The sequence below is a fragment of the Megalobrama amblycephala genome, linkage group LG6 (genome assembly GCF_018812025.1).
Source record: "Megalobrama amblycephala isolate DHTTF-2021 linkage group LG6, ASM1881202v1, whole genome shotgun sequence".
In the NCBI taxonomy this organism is placed as follows: Eukaryota; Metazoa; Chordata; class Actinopteri; order Cypriniformes; family Xenocyprididae; genus Megalobrama; species Megalobrama amblycephala.
Window position 1 is genome coordinate 13,491,700 of NC_063049.1, and position 25,076 is coordinate 13,516,775.

Here is a 25,076-nt window from a genome sequence, read left to right on the forward strand (position 1 = left end):
ATAATAGTTAAATAAAACTACCCAGCAGGTTGGGCTGACATTTAACCGCTGGGTTAAAACACAATTGCTGGGTTTGTCCATTTACAACCCAGCTTGGGTTGTTGGTAACACTTTAGAATAATGGTCCGTCATTAATAAGTAACTATGCAGGAAGTAATGCAGGACTAATGAGTAGTACTACATTAACACTTCAGCTACTACTATTAACTAATATAGAAACAAGCTTAACTAATCAGTAAGTAATATCGAATTTAGAAGATAGAAAAATTACTCAAGTGTTACCTAGTCACTGTGCAGGAACTACTAGTGATCAGGACTATTATTTTAAAGTGAAAAAGATGTTTTTCACTTTAAAATAATGATCCTGATCACTAGTAGTTCCTGCACAGTGACTAGGTAACACTTGAGTAATTAATGATGCATTTTATGACCACATTGAAAGTAAAAAAAAGACAATTTCTCACATCTCAGACACTTTAATGTTGTGATTAGTAATTAATTAGTAATTCTTTATAATTTGTCATAGTTACCTATTAGTTATTAATGATGCCAATCTCATTCTGTAATTATTGATTAGCTAATAAGGAAATATCTTAGTCCTAAATTTGATATTACTTACTGATTAGTTAAGCTTGTTTCTATATTAGTTAAAGGTGCCCTAGATTATGTTTTTAAAAGATGTAATATAAGTCTAAGGTGTCCCCTGAATGTGTCTGTGAAGTTTCAGATCAAAATACCCCATCGATTTTTTTTAAATAATTTTTTTAACTGCCTATTTTGGGGCATCATTATAAACGCGCCGATTTTATGCTGCGGCCCCTTTAAATCCCGTGGTCCACGCCCACAGAGCTCACGCTTGCCTTGAACAGTGCCTTAACAAAGTTTACACAGCTAATATAACCCTCAAAATGGATCTTTACAAAGTGTTCGTCATGCATGCGGCATGCATGTGTCGGATTATGTGAGTATTGTATACTGTTATATAGTTTACTTCTGATTTTGAATGAGTTTGAGGCTGTGCTCCGTGGCTAACGGCTAATACTACTCTGTTGGAGAGATTTATAAAGAATGAAGATGTTTATGCATTATACAGACTGCAAGTGTTTAAAAATGAAAATAGAGATGGCTCTCTTGTCTCCGTTAATACAGTAATAACCGATGGTAACTTTAACCACATTTAACAGTACATTAGCAACATGCTAACGAAACATTTAGAAAGACAGTTTACAAATATCACTAAAAATATCATGTTATCATGGATCATGTCAGTTATTATTGCTCCATCTGCCATTTTTCGCTATTGTTCTTGCTTGCTTACCTAGTCTGATGATTTGGTTGTGCACAGATCCAGACGTTAATACTGGCTGCCCTTGTCTAATGCCTTTTATAATGTTGGAAACGTGGGCTGGCATATGCAAATATGGGGCGTACACCCTGACTGTTACGTAACGTTATGTTGAGATTCGCCTGTTCTTCGGAGGTCTTTTAAACAAATGAGATTTATATAAGAAGGAGGAAACAATGGTGTTTGAGACTCACTGTATGTCATTTCCATGTACTGAACTCTTGTTATTTAACAATGCCAAGATAAATTCAATTTTTCATTCGAGGGCACCTTTAATAGTAGTAGCTGAAGTGTTAATGTAGTACTCATTAGTCCTGCATTACTTCCTGCATAGTTACTTATTAATGACGACCCATTATTCTAAAGTGTCACTGGGTTGTTTTTAACCCAGCATTTTTAGAGTGAATATAACAAGAAATGTCTTCAATAACTGCACAATACTTTCATATAACTGGTTATTCCAATTATTTCTAGTAATAACCCAGACAGCAACATAGTGTGGCCCAGATCCGGCCCACATTTGGTACTTGTGGATAACACACGGATCAGATGTGGGCCGACACTTTGTTGTTGTCAGAGAAAGTATTTTAACAAGCTGTTTAATTCATAATTTCGAACTAAAATAAAAAATAAATTTAAAAAAAATTAATTCATAAAAAAAAAAAAAATCCACAAAATGATCCCATGATGGGTAATGAGGGTAACTGCCATTTTCTGAAAGATAAGCGCCTCATTTCACTGACCAGTTGCTGAAACGAAGAGATTTATTAATTTCAGGTCGTATTTTGTGCCCTATTCATGGAAAGTGCCTTCTGCTGAAATTCATGTGCAAGTCTTACATGAAGGCATCCCTAGACAGGGGGTGTTTTTGTCACTCCAGCACTATGTTTTAGCACAGCACATTATTCTCCAGACTGCAGTTTACATTAAGATCACTCTACAATCAGGGAACTCCACCACCACACCCACAAACCCAAATAAAGTCTAAAAGTAGACTGTGACTAGCTGCACCTGGCAATGCTGTATCAGACCCGTGACATCACAAAGCTGACGTGTCTTTCTAGTTCCTAGAAAGATAAGGTCACCATGGTGCATGTTTTCAAAACACCACCGCTGGAGTTTCGCATGAAACTACAGCGCGCTGGGAGCAGCCGTGCATGGAGACCTGTAAACCCAGACTGTTTGTTTTTATAGGCAGGGCCTTAAAGAAACTAATTGTGGTCCAGCCTTAAGTCTCAATAACATGTTTGAAGGATCTTGACTCAAAAAGCATCATTGAGAATGAGAAGCGGCTGCTTTTGCTGCTCTCTCATTCAGAAAGCTGCTTGGCTTGTCATGAAGTGACCCACTTTCCGCTGCCCTGAATAGTGGCACAGGTTGGCATAGATGGCTTATTCACACAGGCTGGCGTTTACACTTCTAAACTTTTGCGTGGCTCAGTTTGGTTTTTTAAAGAGCTGGTAGAGCGAGTGGAAGGAAACCTGACTTGCTGATTTTTTTTGTTGATTTTGGCTACACGAGGCCAGCTGGGATGCTTTGAAAGGAATTTAATGGTGTGCAGCGGCTGAAAGGCGGCAGTTTTCGCTTGTTTATCTAAATAAAATTTCCTTTGATTGTGGTAAGGGTGTGAGGGAAAACCAAGTGTATAAATATTGGTATTCCCGCACTGGAATATGTCTTTTGAAGTAGTTCTGTTCGTTAGCTTCTGTTTGGCCATCTGTCATGGTGAACGTGAATATGTGTGTTTTGTAGGCACGCGAGGGTCACTGAACAGAACAGACAGCACAAACACATGCACACGCTTGCACAGTCATAACAGCTCTGTCGTGACTGCGTGGAGATGCAAAATATCGCTGCAAGGACGAGCCGGAGAGCGGATGAGCCAGTGTGCCATTTAATATTCACGAGGTCTGTAAATCAGAGGCCTCTGCAAAGTCATCAGACCAGCTGTGAGAGAAACAACAGACTCATTTAAACCAAAACTGACACCGGATCCCTTCTGATGAGAAAATTTGACAATATAAAGCAATAGTATGGTAATAATAAAGATGTTATATTATTATTTTTTTAATATTACATTTCAGTAGTATAATATTTAGTCTTTTATTCATAAAAATGTCTTTTATCCAGCAAAAATGCAATCAAAAGTGGCATAAAAGACATTTATAATGTTAAAAAGATTTCTATTTCTAATAAATATACTTTCTATTTATCAAAAAATCCTGAAAAAAATGTATCACAGTTTCCACAAAAATATTAAGCAGATTTCAACCTTTCCAAATCAGCATATTAAAATGATTTCTGAAGGATCATGTGACTCTAAAAACTGGAGTAATGTTTGCATTACAGGAATAAATTACATTTTGACATATATTCAAACAGAAAACAGTTATTTTTAATTGTAATAATATTTCACAATATTAATGTTTTGATTGTATTTTTGATCAAACTGAAGGGATAGTTCACTCCAAAAATGAAAATTACCCCAAGCTTAACTCACCCTCAAGCCATCTTAGATGTATATGACTTTTTTCTTTCTGATGAACACAATCAGAGTTATATTAATAAATATCCTGACACATCCCAGCTTTATAATGGTAGTGAACATATCTCCTGATTTTGAAGTCCAAAAAAGCACATCCATCCATCATAAAAGTGATCCATACAGCTCCAGGGGGTTAATAAAGGCCTTCTGAAGCGAAGCGATGTGATTTTTTAAGAAAAAATATCCATATTTAAAACTTCATAAGCTAAAATAACTAGCTTCCAGCAGATGACCTACGCAATTTGACTTGTGCCACAAGAGCAACCCCTGATGCAAAGTATGACATAGGACATAGTATCGTAAGATTTGATTCGAACAAAAAGGGCTGGGCAACAAACTGAAGTTCCTCTTATATCGAAATCATTCGATATTTCTCTTTAAACATTCTCGCTTTAGACTTCTAATTCGTGACCGTTGTTTTGTGTCCATCGTCTTCGCTTCCGTGTTTGTCAATGCATCAATGCATCGCGTCAGGGGTTACTCTTTTGCAAGTTGATTTGCGTAGGCTGTCTGCCGGAAGCTAGTTATTTTAGTTTATTTTGGCTTATTTTGGATTTCATGAGAGCTACACATTCCAAAAAAGTTGGGACAGGTAGCAGTAAGAGGCTGGAAAAGTTAAATGTACATATAAGGAACAGCTGGAGGACCAATTTGCAACTTATTATTGTCAATTGGCAACATGATTGGGTATAAAAAGAGCCTCTCAGAATGGCAGTGTCTCTCAGAAGTCAAGATGGGCAGAGGATCACCAATTCCCCCAATGCTGCGGCGAAAAATAGTGGAGCAATATCAGAAAGGAGTTTCTCAGAGAAAAATTGCGAAGAGTTTGAAGTTATCATCATCTACAGTGCATAATATCATCCAAAGATTCAGAGAATCTGGAACAATCTCTGTGCGTAAGGGTCAAGGCCGGAAAATCATACTGGATGCCCGTGATCTTCGGGCCCTTAGATGGCACTGCATCACATACAGGAATGCTACTGTAATGGAAATCACAACATGGGCTCAGGAATACTTCCAGAAAACATTGTCGTGAACACAATCCACCGTGCCATTCGGCGTTGCCGGCTAAAACTCTACAGGTCAAAAAAGAAGCCATATCTAAACATGATCCAGAAGTGCAGGTGTTTTCTCTGGGCCAAGACTCATTTAAAATGGACTGAGGCAAAGTGGAAAACTGTTCTGTGGTCAGATGAATCAAGAATTTGAAGTTCTTTTTGGAAAACTGGGATGCCATGTCATCCGGACTAAAGAGGACAAGGACAACACAAGTTGTTATCAGCACTCAGTTCAGAAGCCTGCATCTCTGATGGTATGGGGTTGCATGAGTGCGTGTGGCATGGGCAGCTTACACATCTGGAAAGGCACCATCAATGCTGAAAGGTATATCCAAGTTCTAGAACAACATATGCTCCCATCCAGACGTCGTCTCTTTCAGGGAAGACCTTGCATTTTCCAACATGACAATGCCAGACCACATACTGCATTAATGACAACATCATGGCTGCGTAGAAGAAGGATCCGGGTACTGAAATGGCCAGCCTGCTGTCCAGATTTTTCACCCATATAAAACATGTGGCGCATCATAAAGAGGAAGATGCGACAAAGAAGACCTAAGACAGTTGAGCAACTAGAAGCCTGTATTAGACAAGAATGGGACAACATTCCTATTCCTAAACTTGAGCAACTTGTCTCCTCAGTCCCCAGACGTTTGCAGACTGTTATAAAAAGAAGAGGGGATGCCACACAGTGGTGAACATGGCCTTGTCCCAACTTTTTTGAGATTTGTTGATGCCATGAAATTTAAAATCAACTTATTTTTCCCTTAAAATGATACATTTTCTCAGTTTAAACATTTGATATGTCATCTATGTTGTATTCTGAATAAAATATTGAAATTTGAAACTTCCACATCATTGCATTCTGTTTTTATTCACAATTTGTACAGTGTCCCAACTTTTTTGGAATCGGGTTTGTAAATGTTTTATTATTATAATGTGAGTAGAAGTGAATTTGGTGTTTGCCTATGCAAAACTTCAGGTTGTGTTACAGGTTGTTGCCAGGGAGTTGCTAAGTGGTTGCAGTGGTGTTTTGAGTGGTTGCTAGGGTGTTGCAAGGTGGTTCCTAAGATTTTCAGGGTAGTTGTCAGGCCTTAGATTACTGGTAAAATCAATCCTACCCCTAAGTTTAATCGATATGTCATTTTCTTAAACTATTGTTCCTCCCAAACCTGAATATGCTGTTATATTTGACAGCGTTTTCATGATATATGCTGCGTTTCAGTGGTGGTTTACTGTACGTTCCTCCGATGTTGCACAAACGTGAAAATCTGCAAATGATTTTGCTGCGCTTTGCATACAAAGCGCAGCTGCAGATGTCCAGTTACATATGTCATAACTGAGAGGGGATTTTATTCAAACTGTCTGCCAGTAAATATCCTGCACAGAAAATCTGTTGGCAAGTTTGTTAAAAGGTGTGGCATTGGTGCAAATGAACTATGTCCAGGTCATATCCCACTGGGTCACGTCCACCCTGCATGATGTGATGTTTGTTTTCATTTCCATGTACCAGCAGAATCCATATCCACCCATCTTGTTGAATTCATACACCTCACTGACGACGGTTGTCAGGGCTCCGGCCGGCTCGCTTTGTGTCCCTTTTGTCGTGGACCGCTTTGTTCGTCTAAAGGGTTGATTGCTTAAATGGCGCAGGCATGCTCAAATAGTTTTGTGTGGGGCAGCAGCATTAACAATATGACCAGTGGCAAGCTACAGAAGCACTAGAAGTGTTTGACAAAGAAGAAAATGGCAGCTCTAATCACACGCAGGGCTGAAACAATACAGGCCGAGTAACATGGCTGAGCCCCCCGCCGATGCGGCCCTGTTTCATGTTCTCTACGCTTCATCCTCTTCAGTGACAAGCCAAATACATCTCTCTCAAAACAGAGATGTATTCACGGCAGCTACACACACACACACACACACACACACACACACACACACACACACCTCTTCATCCGCAATTACAACACCCATTTGATTACTAGGCTTTTGTGTACAATAAACTCTCAGTAATCCTATAAGATTTGCTAACAATTATTAAATCTATATGACACTCCCTTAATTGCTATCCACTAAGCAATGTCCAAGTTTGTTGTATTTTGTGGTTGCTATAGAGTTCACTGCAAAAATATCTTTGAAAAATATCTTTCAGTATCTTGATTTGAGTTTATTTATTTAAGCATAAATCACATTTTTGCATAATATTGATCAATTCATTTATTATTGATGTTTTTAGTTTTGAAATAAAATTAATTTTGGTATTTTTTGGGGCATAATTTCAAGGTGATTAAACTGTCCTCATATAATAATGAGAAAATTATTGTTGTTTTTACAACCAACAAACAAACAAAAAAAAAAGAAAGAAAAAAAGGATGTCATAGAAAGGACTCCCGCTGCCCCATTATGAGTAAATAATTATAATTAATATTTTAATATTACAATAAAAATTTATTTATGTAGATTAATTTATTTATAATGTTTATATGTATGTATATGTGTGTGTATATATATATATATATATATATATATATATATATATATATATATATATATATATATATATATATATATATATATTAGTATACATAAATACATTTTTATTGTTATATTGACTTGTTATTATTGTTATATTAGTATTGTTTTCAGACAATATATTGTTGTTTTGTAATTTTCTCATTATCTTAATTATTTGAAATATATATATATATATATATATATATATATATATATATTTAATGATGAAAACTTAGATTTAAATACAATATTTATAACATTAATATTTATATATATTAATAAGAATATTAAGAATATTTACCTTGTGTGTATATATATATATATATATATATATATATATATATATATATGATGAAAATGCTATATTTAAATATAACAATGAAATGAATATAATATTTATAAAATTCATAATAAACAAAATATTAATAAAATATTTGAAATGATTAAGATGATTAAGATTAAAATATAAAACAAAACAAAAAATATATTCATATATACTCTGAAAAGAACTCTCACTATTATAATTTACTATTATTATAATTTACTTCTTGAAACATAAGATATTTTAACCTAAAAATGGGAGAAAAATACTGTTTAAGAAAATGATTTTGCAGTGTTAGCAGTGTTGGCTTATACCTCATCATTATAGCTCACACAATGTCTGCATGCTTTCCCTCACTACACCATTAAATATTAATCAGCTGCATCTCTGCTCTGAATGCTCTGTTGTCCCAGAATATGATTAGGATTTGACTGAAACACTTTCTGACTGGATCTGCTCTGTGCTATCTGTTATATTACAAAACATACTACTACCGATGAGAATGACTCTTTTCATCAGATGCTGTTGTGAAGGGCATTTGTAATGTTTTGGTCTTAGACGTGCCGTATTGTGTTCCATGTTAAGGTAACCCGTCAGGTTCTCGAAAGGGTGTGACTGAGTGTTAGCGTGAGAACTCAGGCGCATGTGTTTCTCGGCACTGCCTAGATTCAGTTCAGTGAATCAATTATGAATGACCTTTGAGCAGAGTGTGGTCCTGTCGCTCTCTCAGACAGTTTGACCCATAGAGCGTACAGTGAGCTGTAACTGTCTGTCTGTCTGTGTGTGCGGGTCAACAAACTTCTTCTCAAATGGACAGAAGCACACCGAGCCCAGCAGTCAACAGAGAGTTTCTCAACAAAAATAAATCTCCATGAGAACAGAAATTAACTCTGTTCCTGAGTGTGACCCACTTATACGTGTTCTGGTGATTTCACACTGTTTATTCATATGGCAAACAGTAGACAGTCTGTGTGTGCTATGCAGTGCTATGCAGTACTTAAAGGATTAGTTGACTTTCAAATGAAAATTAGCCCAAGCTTTATCCCTAGCCATCCTAGATGTATATGACTTTTCTTCTATCTAATAAAACACAATCGGAGAAATATAAATAAATATCCTGACGCATCCGAGCTTTATAATGGCAGTAAGCGCTACCAAACGAGTATGAGCTGAAGAAAGCGCTTCCATCCACATCCGTCCATCATAAACATTCTCCACACGGCTCCAGGGGGGTTAATAAAGGCCTTCTGAAGTGAAGTGATGCGTTTGTGTAAAAATATCCATGTTTAACAAGTTATGAAGTAAAATATCTAGCTTCCGCCAGACCGCTACCGTATTCGAATCATGAGAAAACGGAATTGGCGTCGTGTCAGTTGCACTTTTTCCGTAAGTTGAATAGGGAAAGTGTAGGACGTACTGTAAGCTTTTTGAACTGCGAGAGTTTTACACTTTCTTCATAAGTAGAATACGGAAGGTGGTCTGGAGGAAGCTAGATATTTTACTTCATAAAATGTGGATTTTTTTTTGTATGTTTATGATGGATGGATGTGGATGGAAGCACTTTCTTCAGCTCATACTCATTGATCCTTGCTCACTGCCATTATAAAGCTTGGATGCGTCAGGATATTTATTAATATTTCTCCGATTGTGTTCATCAGAAAGAAGAAAGTCATATACACCTAAGATGATTTGAAAGTGAATTAATCCTTTAGCCTCAAAAAATTCAGCCTATTTCTTTCTTCAAATGCAGAGAACACAAGTATGCTAAAACACTTAATATATTAGTCTTTCATAATTACTATTCAGATGATCAAATAAAACATTGGGACTCTTTAAAGAGTCGATATGCCGGCTGTAAGAATGGAAGTACCAACTTTAAGGTAAAATAGCAAACTTGCATTAGCATTAGCATGCTAAAGTTAGTTTATATATACTGTATGTGCTATTAGTTTGCACCGCAATTCAGAGGATCTGTCAGATTTACATCATGTAAATTCATCCATTTTTCCTGGTGAACTGGGAGAAGAATAGGGTAAACTTTGTTGTTTAATTCACAATGTATCTGATATGAATAAAACATTTTGTCAAGTTATAGGCTAATTGAAAGGATTATTGCAGCTTTCATACTTTTCATTGCCATTAAAGTGAAATAACTGAAAATAAACATACAAGCTTGATAAAAATGATAATTTTAGAAGAAAATTTCAGATGGCACTTAGAGGCTTTTGCATCTGAAGTCTTCATATACAGTTGTGGCCAGAATTATTAGCCCCCTTCATAAATATGATCACAGATGACTCTAAAAATAAATCTGCATTGTTTATCCTTTTGATCTTTAATTCATAAAATTAGCAAAAACCTAACCTTTCATTGAAGGAAAAGATTTGAAAGTGGGGGGAAAATCACGTTATGAAATAAATGTTTTTCTCCAAAACACGTTGCCCACAATTATTAGCACCCCTAGAATTTTTTATGAGTAAAATATCTCTGAAGTATATTCCCATTCATATTTAAATTTTTTTAGCTCAACGGGGTGATCATGAACATGAAATTGTCCTGCCATGATGTCCTGTTCCACAGGAGTATAAACATGAGGAAACACAAAGGCCAAATTCCCTTAATCATTCATCACAATGGGAAAAAACAAAGAATATAGTTCTGATGTGTAGCAAATGATTGTCGAGCTTCACAAAATAGAAAGTGGCTGTAAGAAAATAGCTAAAGCATTGAAAATCCCCATTTCCACCATCAGGGCAATAATTAAGAAGTAAATCAACTAAAGATGTTACAAATCTGACTGAAAGAGGACATGTGTCTAAATCATCCTAATGCGCAGTGAGGAGGAATGTTTGAGTGGCCAAAGACTCTCCAAGGATCACAGCTGGAGAATTGCAGAGATTAGTTGAGTCTTGAGTCTCAGAATGCCTAAAAAAAATGATCAAACATCACCTATATCCCCACAAGTTGTTCGGGAGGGTTTCAAGAAAAATCCTCTGCTCTCATCCAGAAACAATCTCCAGCATATTCAGTTGTCAGACAAGACTGGAACTTCAAACGGGACGAGCTTCTATGGTCAGATGAAAATAAAACAAGAGCTTCTTGGCAGCAAACCCACCAGATGGTTTTGGTGCACACATGGATAAAAAGTGCTCCATCCCCACGGTTAAATATACTGCTGGATCTTTAATGTTGTAGGCCTATTTTTGTGCTGGAGGTCCTGGACAACTTGTTCAGATACATGGTATCATGGATTCTATCAAATAACAACAGATAAAAAATCAAAACCTGACCGCTTCTGCTAGAAATCTTATAATGGGCTGTGGTTGGATCATCCGTCGGGACAATGATCCAAAACAAACATCAAAACCAGCACAAAAATGTGTCACTGAGCACAAAATGAAGCTTCTGACATGGCCATCCCAGTCCCCTGACCTGAACCCTAAAGAAAATGAGTGGAGTGAACTGAAGAGAAGAAGCACCAACATGAATCTGAAGGATCTGGAGAGATTCTGCATGAAGGAATGGTCTCTGATCTCTCCTCAGGTGTTCTCCAAACTCATCAGGCGTTATAGAAGAAGACTCAGAGCTGTTCTCTTGGCCAAAGGAGGTTGCAAAAAGTATTGAATAAAAGGGTGCTAATAATTGTGGGCAACGTGTTTTGGAGAAAAAGATTTATTTCATAATGTTATTTCTCCCCCACTTTCAATTCTTTTCCTTCAATGAAAGGTTAGATTTTTGCTAATTTTATAAATTAAAGATCAAAAGGATAAACAATGCAGATTTATTTTTAGAGTCATCTTTGATCATATTTATGAAGGGGGCTAATAATTCTGGCCACAACTGTTTATATATATATATATATATATATATATATATATAGCCTAGTACTTAATTCAAATGTCTGTTTAAATGTCTGAAACCTCAAATAAACATTATGTGGTTGGAAACACTGAATAGTTGTGAAATATGAAAAGCACTGAGCACATCCGTCTCTGGCTCAGCACCAGCCAAAGCAGAAAAGCATGTTTGAATTTAGCAGTGATGCACTGAATGTTCTAATCACACCGGTGTGATCGTACGCGTCAAAGGGTTAAAATCAATCGGGGGTGGATGGAGAACAAATTGAAACTGGGGGGCACAAATCAGATCTGAGGGGGATATGCCACCTTTCACCCCCTCGTGGCACCGGGCCTGGTTAACAGACTAATGATGCATCCGAATATGCCTACTCTCCCATACTAGTAGGCGAAAAACAGTGAGTCAATGAACAGTATGTCCGAATTCATAGTATTCATAAAACAGTAGCCGAAAAGTAACTGGATGACCTACTTTTGGTGAGATTCTGAAGTGTGCATTCGATGGACACTTTACTATCCCAGGAGGCTACGGGAGAGGATTTGTGAATGGAGATGAAGCGACACAACTGACGCCGTAGGTCACGACAATAACACCATGGCAGATGTAGTGCGTTTGAATTTCATTCACTACGCACATTCATTCTATGTAGAACATACTTTTTAAAGGTCGCAAGGTAAGTTTCAAACCAAATGTAGTACCTACTATATAGTATGCAATTCCAGGCGCAGTATAAGAGATGGCATTGGCTATGTTTGTAATAGTATATTATAGGGGCGTAACAGTGCATGTATTCGTCCCGAACCGTACGGTGGTCACGATTTGGTTTGGTTCATGCAGCCACACGACGAATACAGTCCGTCACAGGCGATCCACACTCCAATTCAGAAGGGGGTGTGCGCAGTAATGCAATGCTGTTCGCTAACCGCCACAACAGGAAAATGCACAGAAGAAGAAGAAGAGACTTTATGTTTAGTTTTCTCCCTTCTGCTGTACCGAACCCGTACTGAACTGTGACTTCAAAACTGAGGTATGTACCGAACCATCATGTTTGTGTACGTTACACCCCTAGTATATTATCATAGTACTCTTATTTCTGCAGCATTGCATTGTAATATGAATCTTCACAAATTTGGCCTTAAAACATTCATTTTGTACTGATCAATTTTTCTCTGACAGCAATTCAGTGACACCAAAGCTGTAATGTGATTGGTTATCGAGGAACATTGACCGTTTTCAAGTTGATTGTTTCTCCAGTACTAGTGCCAATATGAAGTATACAGTGGATACGGAAGGTATTCAGACCCCCTTACATTTTTCACTCTTTGTTATATTGCAGCCATTTGCTAAAATCATTTAAGTTCATTTTTTTCCTCATTAATGTACACACAGCACCCCATATTGACAGAAAAACACAGAATTGTTGACATTTTTGAAGATTTATTAAAAAAGAAAAAAATGAAATATCACATGGTCCTAAGTTTTCAGACCCTTTGCTGTGACACTCATATATTTAACTCAGGTGCTGTCCATTTCTTCTGATCATCCTTGAGATGGTTCTACACCTTCATTTGAGTCCAGCTGTGTTTGATTATACTGATTGGACTTGATTAGGAAAGCCACACACCTGTTTATATAAGACCTTACAGCTCACAGTGCATGTCAGAGCAAATGAGAATCATGAGGTCAAAGGAACTGCGTGAAGAGCTCAGAGACAGAATTGTGGCAAGGCACAGATCTGGCCAAGGTTACAAAAAATTTCTCCTGCACTTAAGGTTCCTAAGAGCACAGTGACCTCCATAATCCTTAAATAGAAGCAATTGGGACGACCAGAACCCTTCCTAGAGCTGGCCATCCAGCCAAACTGAGCTATCGGGGGAGAAGAGCCTTGGTGAGAGAGGTAAAGAAGAACCCAAAGATCACTGTGGCTGAGCTCCAGAGATGCAGTCGGGAGATGGGAGAAAGTTGTAGAAAGTCAACCATCACTGCAGCCCTCCACCAGTCGGGGCTTTATGGCAGAGTGGCCCGACGGAAGCCTCTCCTCAGTGCAAGACACATGAAAGCCCACCTGAAGGACTCCAAGATGGTGAGAAATAAGATTCTCTGGTCTGATGAGACCAAGATAGAACTTTTTGGCCTTAATTCTAACTGGTATGTGTGGAGAAAACCAGGCACTGTTCATCACCTGTCCAATACAGTCCCAACAGTGAAGCATGGTGGTGGCAGCATCATGCTGTGGGGGTGTTTTTCAGCTGCAGGGACCGGACGACTGGTTGCAATCAAGGGAAAGATGAATGCGGCCAAGTACAGGGATATCCTGGACGAAAACCTTCTCCAGAGTGCTCAGGACCTCAGACTGGGCCGAAGGTTTACCTTCCAACAAGACAATGACCCTAAGCACACAGCTAAAATAATGAAGGAGTGGCTTCACAACAACTCCGTGACTGTTCTTGAATGGCCCAGCCAGAGCCCTGACTTAAACCCAATTGAGCATCTCTGGAGAGACCTAAAAAAATGGCTGTCCACCAACGTTTACCATCCAACCTGACAGAACTGTAGAGGATCTGCAAGGAGGAATGGCAGAGGATCCCCAAATCCAGGTGTGAAAAACTTGTTGCATCTTTCCCAAAAAGACTCATGGCTGTATTAGATCAAAAGGGTGCTTCTACTAAATACTGAGCAAAGGGTCTGAATACTTAGGACCATGTGATATTTCAGTTTTTCTTTTTTAATAAATCTGCAAAAAATGTCAACAATTCTGTGTTTTTCTGTTATTACGGGGTGCTGTGTGTACATTAATGAGGAAAAAAAAAAGAACTTAAATGATTTTAGCAAATGGCTGCAATATAACAAAGAGTGAAAAATTTAAGGGGGTCTGAATACTTTCCGTACCCACTGTATATAAGAAGTTAGTATCTTGTTTCAAATATAGCCTGTGATTTTTATGCTTCAAATGGTTTGTTTTCTACTAGTAACACAGTAACTGGTGTTTTTAACAGCTTCAATGAAGCGTGTTTCATTTCTTACATTCTCTCAGTTAAGTCACAGCACCTGAAATACCTGTAGATCCACCAGGCTGCTTCCCTGTTCAGTGTGTATCAGCTCACTCTGGCCTTGTTTGTTTCCTGCTGCGGGACTCCCAGACTAAACATCTGGAGGCACTGAAGCATTCACTTGTCCGCCACAGATAAATTCCACTGGTCTGTGACAGCTGCAAAACAAATGCATTAAGGACAAATGAAGGCAAGGCTTGAGGAAATCGGAACATAGTGTAACATGACCACACACACAGACACGCATATGTTTTTCTTTTTCTGGGAAAGTGAACAAAAACAATGTTGACTCCATCATGCACTTTTTTAGGCAGTTAGAACAAAATACATTACAGTTCAAATATTTTAGGTTAGTTTTTTCTTTTTTATTTGAAGGAAAAAAGTTGGCACAGGGGCAACAAATGGCTGAAAAGCAAGAAATTTTGAAAAGATTCAGCTGGGAGAACATCTAGCAACTAATTAAGATAATTGATATCAGGTCTGTAACATGATTAGCTATAAAAGGGATGTCTTAGAGAGGCAGAGTCTCTCAGAAGTAAAGATGGGCAGAGCTGTGAAAGAGTGCATAAAAAGATTGTGGAATACTTTAAAAACAATGTTCCTCAATCTCAAATTGCAAAAGCTTTGCAATTCTCATCATCTACAGTGCATTACATCATCAAAAGTTTCAGAGAAACTGGAGAAATCTCTGTGCGTAAGGGACAAGGCCAAAGACCTTTATTGGATGCCTGACCACGAACTGTTTAGCAGCTGGAAACCTATATCAGGCAAGAATGGGGCCAAATTTTGCCAAATTGTTTTGAAAAGAAGAGGAGATGCTACACCATGGTAAACATGCCCCCATCCCAACTATTTTGAGACCTGTAGCAGGCATCAAGTTTTAAATGAGCTCATTTTGTGCATAAAATTGTAAAACTATCTCTGTTTAAACATTTGTTATCTATGTTCTATTGTGAATAAAACTTTGGCTCGTGTGATTTTTATTTTTTTTTTTTCAAATTTTAAAAACGTCCCAACTTTTCCAGAATTCAGGTTGTAAGAAATTTCGTGAGCAGCATATCAGCATATTAGAATGATTTCTGTGACACTGAAGACTGCTGAAAATTCAGCTTTGCCATCACTGAAATAAATTATATTTTAAAATATACTACAGTAGAAAACTGCTATTTTAAATTGTAGTAATATTTTTGAATAATACTGTTTTTACTGTGTTTTTGAACAAATAGATGCAGCCTTGGTGAGCTTGGTGAAACTTCAAAATAAAAATTCTATTCTCAACATTTGTATGTTCATGCATAGAGTTTATACATCACTGTAAATGCAGCTTGGTCATGTGTTCCAGTCACAACACAAGGATAAATAAGTGCCTGTTTACCTCAGTCCTGTGACTATTCTTCTGGCATCCCTCCACCAAAAATCACCTTCATTTCTAACTTCTTTATCATATATTGGGCTCCAAAAGCCTGAGGCCACATTTAAAATTTGAGATTTTTCATGTAAACTTGGAAATAAACAGAAAATGTTGGAAACAAAGAAAATTAAATACTTAAGATTGTACCATTTATTGGTCATTAATCAAATAAATACATTTGTGACATTCATCATGTGACTCTTGGTACAGATCAAGCTTCCATTGAAGCTCAATATATTATCTGGATCATCTCCAATCATGCTGGAGAACATGATCATCAGGTTTTACACAAACTTGTGGAGTTCATGCAGCTTGAGTGTGAATGTCATTAAAGTAAGAGAGAAACGAAAGGTAAAAGAATTCATGTACACTTTTCAAATTAACTTTTTAAACATATATTGGGAGATATATATATAAGTCTAAAGATTAAATAAACTGTTCCATTTAAAAACGATTTTTCAGATTATTATTTCATATGTCAGGTTTACAGGGTTATAGGAGCTGAAAGGAGGACATTACTCTTCGCTCTTCCACCCTGGCCAAACAGGTCACCTGTAATCTGACTGTCCCAGAGAGGCGGCTGTGGCTCCAAAAACCCGAGACAGCACAGCCTTCCACAAAAAAGCCATACGGAGATGTAAAGGGTCTCTGATGGGCCCCTCTTGTTCAGTCTGTTCCTGAGGGACACATCTACAGTGTCAGATCCACCGGCACAAAGCTGGCCAGACAAAGACCTGGGATGTGAGGAGGTGCGTCAGGGTGAATGGACGTACTTTTCATCATGACCTACATATCTGCTGCAGCTCCATCTGAGACATGCGTGCCTGTAATTCATGGGCTGCTGGAGGGGGATGGGGCTTGCCTCTGATCATCATCTCAGTGGTTCTCAAGTACTTTTTCTTTAGTAGACAGAATTTTTCACAAAATATTGTACAAAAGATATAGAGCTGAATCTGAATACTTACAGCTTTGTTTCTAAAATTTTAGAACAGAACAATTCAACGCACACACAAACAGATTACAAATATGGTGTCATGACCTTTGAGGTTTGACGTTAGTTGATAATAGTTTGATAGTTGTTATATGTACTGCGGCAGTTGAGAAATGAATTTTCCACTGAGTGGAACTAAAATGCTCTATCGCATTTGAAAATAACGTAGCACCTCCCTGTTTAAAAAAACAGCATATAATGGTAAGGTAGGTTTTGAGGCTGGGATGCTGGTTTGAGCTGGTTTATGCTGGTCAAGTGCTGATCCTAAGCTAGTCGAGGACCAGCATGTACCAGCATTTGACCAGCATAAACCAGCTCAAACCAGCATCCCAGCTTCAAAACTTATCTTACCAGCATATGCTGTTTTTTTCAACAGGGCTACACTACACCCTTCCCTAAACCTAAACAACAGTGTTAAGAAAAGCAAACATGATATACAAATGTATTTGCTAAAGCAACCATGCCATCTTAGTGTCAGGGGTTACTGTGTAGTAAAGATCCATAGATGATGAGTGATGCAGAAAAAACGATAATAGTAGATTTTTAATGAACACGAAGAACACTATGCATACACATAACAATGTAATGTTAAAGGATTAGTTGACTTTAAAATAAAAATTACCCCATGATTTACTCACCCTCAAGGCACCCTGTGTATATGATTTTCTTCTTTCAGATGAATACAATCAGAGTTATATTAATAGGCACACTTCTAAGCTTTATAATAGCAGTGCACGGAAAACGCCTGTTTGAAACTCTAGAAAGTGCATCCATCCATCATAAACATACTCCACACAGCTCTGGGGGGGTTGATAAAGGCCTTCTGAAGTGAAGCGATGCATTTGTTTTAGAAAAATGTGCATATTTAACATGTCACAAAGTAAAATAACTAGCATCCACCAGATCTCCTTCCATATTCAACTTATGAAGAATGTGCAAAACCTCTCACAGTTCAAAATTCTTACGTACACCTAGGATGGCTTGAGGGTGAGTAAATCATGGGGAAATTTTCAATTTTAAAGTCAACTAATCCTTTAACACAAGACAATGAACAGAGAAGAACTAAGGGCTTAAATACATGGAGGATGATGATCAACATAACTGGGAACAGGTGAGGACAAATCAGAAACCATAACAACTAATGAAGAACAGGCAATGGCTGTAGCTGCGTTACCATTACCCTTCAAATTGCGCAAATTGAAAATACGCCCAATGAAAACACGTCAATTTTTTTCAATTTAGAAAAAAAGGTTAATGCTCGTATGAGGTGGTTTTTTAGGCAATTCGAAAAAAGAATATTTCGCAAAACTGCTATGGATTTTTTTTGCATTTACAGGTCACTTGGGTAAGTAGAAGTCGATCATTCTTTAAAGGTGCCGAAGAACATGTTTTTAAAAGATGTAATATAAGTCTAAGGTGTCCCCTGAATGTGTCTGTGAAGTTTCAGCTCAAAATAATAGTTTTTTTTTTATTCATTTTTTTAACTGCCTATTTTGGGGCATCATTATAAATGCGCCGATTCAGGCTGCGCGGCCCCTTTAATTCTCATGCTCCATGCCCCAAGAGCTTGCGCTTGCCTTAAACAACATAAAAAAAGTTCACACAGCTAATATAACCCTCAAAATGGATCTTTACAAAGTGTTCGTCATGCAACATGTCTAATCGCATAAGTACAGTATTTATTTGGATGTTTACATTTGATTCTGAATGAGTTTGATAGTGTTCCGTGGCTAAAGCTAACATTACACACTGTTGGAGAGATTTATAAAGAATGAAGTTGTGTTTATGAATTATAAAGACTGCAAGTGTTTAATAATAGCGACGGCTCTTGTCTCCATGAATACAGTAAGAAACGATGATAACTTTAACCTCATTTAACAGTACATTAGCAACATGCTAACGAAACATTTAGAAAGACAATTTACAAATATCACTAAAAATATCATGATATCATGGATCATGTCAGTTATTATCGCTCCATCTGCCATTTTTCACTGTTGTTCTTGCTTGCTTACCTAGTCTGTTGATTCAGCTGTGCACAGATCCAGATGTTAATACTGGCTGCACTTGTCTAATGCCTTGAACATGGGCTGGCATATGCAAATATTGGGGGCGTACATATTAATGATCCTGACTGTTACGTAACAGTCTGTGTTATGTTGAGATTCGCCTGTTCTTCGGAGGTCTTTTAAACAAATGAGATTTATATAAGAAGGAGGAAACAATGGTGTTTGAGACTCACTGTATGTCATTTCCATGTACTGAACTCTTATTATTCAACTATGCCGAGGAAAATTCAATTTTTGAATCTAGGGCACCTTTAAAGATGGCACTGTATGTTTGGACAGAAGAAGAGTTGTTTATTAAACTCATAAAAGACAAAAGAATTATGGGAATACTGGATTCTAAACAACAAAGAAATGCCACAATTTATCAAGACCTCGAAGCAGAAACACCCAGAAACACTGCTCCCAAGAATAAGGGGCTTTCCTTGCCATTGATGCTTGGATAACACTACTACGTCTCCTTCCTTCAGCCTGAGGCTTATTCATTTCACTTTTGGTGTGAAAGGACATTAACATTTGCCTAAAATATAACTTTTTTTGTTGTTATTAAAAAACAAACAAGCAACCCCTGTTACGGATCCCTTGTTTCCCTGGACTCCATATCCCAAGATCCTCCTGTTTCCACACCTGCACTCACTTCCCTCGTCAGCTCCTCATCAGCACTCATCACCTGCACCTGGACTCTATTGTCAGCACTCCTATATATTGCACTCACTCCCTGCACTCCTTGTCCGTTCTCTGTTTATGTTAAGTGTATGTTTGGTTACTCCTTGCCCGTGTTGATTAAAGTATTGTCTATAACTGTGGAAATCCGTATCTGCCTCATCTCTACACCACCATACCGTAACAGAAGAACGGACCCAAAAACGACCGGATTTTCCACAAAAAAAAAAAAAAGATGGAGACTTTCCCTGGCTTCCTGGCTCGTGCTCCTCCTATGCCTCTCATCCATCTGTCGGCCGGCGATCGCCTCATCGGGCTCCTGCAGGTTGGTCGTTCGCTGGAGAGGTATGTGGAGGAGTTCGTTGAGCTCGCTTATGTGTCTGACTGGCCTGAAGCAGTTTTGATCTCCCTGTTTCTGGATGGACTAGATGATGACACCATCCGTTTTAGTGAACCCGATTATCGTTTCTCCTTAAGCGAAACCATAAATTCCATTTTGTGGTTAAATGATTCCAAATTTATCGTTGATTGGGTTCAGGATGGGTGTCTGTCTCTAGTCCATCCAGAGACACGGTTGGCCGGGCCAGTCAGTCAACCTCCGGCTTCCTCCGCATACCCCTCCAGCGAACTCCCTGCCTGCCCCACACGGAACCCACAATCCTCAACTGGGTCCCGTAAGCGGAGGAGGAGGAAGCAAGCCGCTCCAGTCTCTCCAGAGCCCGCTCCAGTCTCTCCAGAGCCCGCTCCAGTCTCTCCAGAGCCCGCTCCAGTCTCTCCAGAGCCCGCTCCAGTCTCTCCAGAGCCCGCTCCAGTCTCTCCAGAGCCCGCTCCAGTCTCTCCAGAGCCCGCTCCAGTCTCTCCAGAGCCCGCTCCAGTCTCTCCAGAGCCCGCTCCAGTCTCTCCAGAGCCCGCTCCAGTCCCCACAGAGCCAGCTCCAGTGCCTGTGGGGATTTTAATTGTATTTGAGGGGATGAACGAGCCCGCTCCAGCCCTTTCCGAGCCTGCAGCTCCAACCCTGTGCGAGCCACCAAGTGAGGTGGCCTGGCTTATAGACTTTTGGACAGAGCCAAGTTCTCCAGTCTCCGCCGAGCCAAGTTCTCCAGTCTCCGCAGAGCCAAGTTCTCCAGTCTCCGCCGAGCCAAGTTCTCCAGTCTCCGCAGAGCCAAGTTCTCCAGTCTCCGCAGAGCCAAGTTCTCCAGTCTCCGCAGAGCCAAGTTCTCCAGTCTCCGCAGAGCCAAGTTCTCCAGTCTCCGCAGAGCCAAGTTCTCCAGTCTCCGCAGAGCCAAGTTCTCCAGTCTCCGCAGAGCCAAGTTCTCCAGTCTCCGCAGAACCAAGTTCTCCAGTCTCCGCCGCCGAGCAAGCAGCGCCAGTCTCTGCCGCCGAGCAAGCAGCGCCAGTCTCCGCCTCCGAGCAAGCAGCGCCAGTCTCCGCCTCCGAGCAAGCAGCGCCAGTCTCCGCCGCCGAGCAAGCAGCGCCAGTCTCCGCCGCCGAGCAAGCAGCGCCAGTCTCCGCCTCCGAGCAAGCAGCGCCAGTCTCCGCCTCCGAGCAAGCAGCGCCAGTCTCCGCCTCCGAGCAAGCAGCGCCAGTTTCCGCCGCCGAGCAAGCAGCGCCAGTCTCCGCCGCCGAGCAAGCAGCGCCAGTCTCCGCCGCCGAGCAAGCAGCGCCAGTCTCCGCCGCCGAGCCCTCAGCTCCAGCCGCCGCCGAGCCCTCTGCTCCAATTATGAACTTTGCAAAGACTATTTTCCCTCCCTGCCTCCCTCTCCCGCCTCCTCCCACTAATGTACTCACTGCACCTCCACCTCAAGCCCCTTCGCCCAGATCTCCACCTCAGACCTCTGGGCGATTACCTTCACCCTGGCTCCAACCTCCCTCGTCTCCACCGTTGTCCATCAGTCCTCCAGCCTCACAAGTCTCCATCCTGCCCCCGTTCACACCTTGGTCCTTCGTCGGCCTGCCCTCACTTCTGGACTGCACTCCTCCGTCTTGGCTCCGTCACTCCGTCCCTCAGCTCCAGTTGGCCTCCTCACTCTCCCCAGTGTTCACTTTGTTGTATGTCGTCTGTCTTACACTGCGGCCTTCTGGAGCCCCGGCTGCGCTTCGGTCGGCGGAGCCGCTGGTTCCGCCATCTCCCGCCGGTCCTTCTGCGCCGCCTGGGCACTACGGCATGAAGCCTTCGGTCCCTGACCCGCCATGGCGGCCCGCTGCACCTGACCCGCCATGTCTGCCCGCTGCACCTGACCCGCCATGTCTGCCCGCTACATGTCTGCCCGCTGCACCTGACCCGCCATGGCTGCCCGCTGCACCTGACCTGCCATGGCTGCCCACGGTTCCTGACCCGCCATGGCTGCCCACGGTTCCTGATCCGCCATGGCTGCCCACGGCTCCTGACCCGCCATGGCTGCCCACGGCTCCTGACCCGCCATGGTGTTTGAGCCTGCCCTGGAGACCTCCACTCCAGTCTACTCCTCCCCTTGCTCCGGTTTGAGGTCTCCAGGGCGCCCGCCCCCCTCCCGGTTGTTACATCTACGGCGCGAGGACGCGCCTACCGGGAGGGGGAGGTACTGTTACGGATCCCTTGTTTCCCTGGACTCCATATCCCAAGATCCTCCTGTTTCCACACCTGCACTCACTTCCCTCGTCAGCTCCTCATCAGCACTCATCACCTGCACCTGGACTCTATTGTCAGCACTCCTATATATTGCACTCACTCCCTGCACTCCTTGTCCGTTCTCTGTTTATGTTAAGTGTATGTTTGGTTACTCCTTGCCCGTGTTGATTAAAGTATTGTCTATAACTGTGGAAATCCGTATCTGCCTCATCTCTACACCACCATACCGTAACAACCCCAGCACAGGTGAGAAAAAATAACGCAAAAGTAACATAACGCATTTAGTAATGTAACACAATTAGTTACTTTTTTAGGGAGTAACATTACTTTTAAAAGTAACTTTCCCCAAAACTGGATATACTTAAACCTACTAACATCCGTTGCCATGATTTTCGAGAGTCTTATCGCGAGAGGAAAAAATTACATTTTAGTTGCATAACATCAGTTAATGGAAACGCTGTGATTTCGCAATAGTTTTTTATCGACATTTAGAAAATATTGCAAAAGTTTTGCTCAAATCTGTTAATGGAAACCCGGCTAACGAAAACCATGACAAAGAAACTAAACAAGACAGCGAACCCATGCGCTCTGCATCGCAAGTGCAACACTGTACCAGGTGAGCTACCGAGCAAGTTTATTACATCAGAAAAGTCATAAGCTGGTTATGTGAAGCAAATTTCAAAATGTATTAGTTTACAAATCATGCACTGTGGTAAAAGTGTTTTGAGGGTCATAGTTTAGCATACTGTGCAATGAACCTTGCAAAAATAAGTATCAAGTATTAACTGAAAATATTTTTACTTTAAAGGGTCATGAAACCCCCATCTTTTAGCCTGGTAGTTTACACCTCAAAGCTCAGAAAAGTCTGTTTAAATGGGCGTGTAAAGCTCTGGAAAAGTGGGAGTGTAGAGGGGGGGGGGAAGAGGGGAGAGAACAACCAATGAAGCACAGACATACAACACATACAGTGTTATACAGGATAATGAATATTAATATATGAGTACAGAGAAAATGACAACAAACTCCCAAGCACAAGGGAGAAATGCGAAAGAATATTTGATAGGGCTAATAATAGGCTACTTTGATTACGTTTACGAGCACTGCAGTCTCAAAATCAGTCTTTTGTCTATTAGAATAATCGTGTTGTCGCGTCCAGATAGGCTACACCACTGTATCAGTGTCCAGTTTGCACATATAATTCTTTTGAAGAAGACTTGATGAAATATATGTGCATAACTACACCGTGCTGGTTCATGTTTGGTGGCTAGTGAGCTCCGTGCAGAAACCAATCATATGCGCGCTCTGCGTCTATATCATAACAGTCGTATTTTTCATGTGTTCATATTCAAACTCCAGTTCTGACCGCATCATGAGCAAAATACAAACAACACGTGCTGCTGTGCTGAAGGAAACAGCCTACTGCTCGCGTGTTTGAACGCAGCTAGAGCAGGCAGAGGTGAATGAGCCGCACTTTTGTGACATTTGAATTCTCCGCTGTAATGCGATCTCATGCAAACTTATTTTCCATTTGTGCTGGTATATTACAGCAAACCTCTGCTCTGGTCGCGTCGCAGGAAAACACATTGTGTTGTAGCACTGAGGAAACGAACACCAACGATACGTCTCTGAATGACAACAGACCGAGGCGAGAGAAGTGATACTTCCTCATGCATAATACCGCAATTATAATCTTATGCATACTACAGCGCAGTGATTGGATTAAATGAGCTTTATGTCATGAATATATGTCGAGAATCGCTCGAAACGGTCTACATGTTCGACCATGCCCATACTTGGGCCGAAAGTACACGATTACGTCAGATTTTGTGACGTTGTTGCGACTCAGCTTTTCAAACCGGAAGACAGAAATCGCTCTGAAAAATGCAAAAATAACTATTTTTCACTTATGAATAACATTAATGAGTACCTTTAGTGTTTTCAATGATGTGCAGCCTATACATATCTGTTTACATCTCAAAAAAAGTGTTTTGGGGTTTCATGACCCTTTAAGGAAGGATGGAGTGGAGTGTCATGGACCAATGGCAGTTCGAAGGTGAATATCAGTCAGCACAAGTTTTTCAGAATATTTGCTCTGGCAAGCTGTTTCAAACACCTTCGTTTTGGTCGAATTTTGTTCAAAAGGACATTACACCCATTCGTTCTTTGATTGATTATCAGGGTCTTCAAATATCAATATATTCACCAATACAAAGTGATTGTGCATTGTTTGTACTTCAGAAGTCTTTGAATAAACTAGTTGAGTCATATGGATTTATTTAATGCTACATTTATGTCCTTTTTTGAATCTTGAAACATTTGGACCCCATTGAGTTTCATTACATGGACAAGAACAGTTGAAATATTTTTCAAAATATCTTCCACAGAAGACAGTAATTCATACAGGTTTGGAAGGACCTGAGGGTGAGTAAACGATGCCAGAGTTTTCATTTTTCATTGAACTAAGGGTTGTTGAGATATTTGCAATGTAAAGTGAGATGGTGTTGCATGTGCATTAGCTCAGTGTTGTTTATATCCACCATTAATTATCTATCTGATTATATGTAAACTATGACAGATGCACAATCCATGATGATTATCTCTCCTCCTGTTTTCCATACCTTAATATTATTTGGTGAAGACAC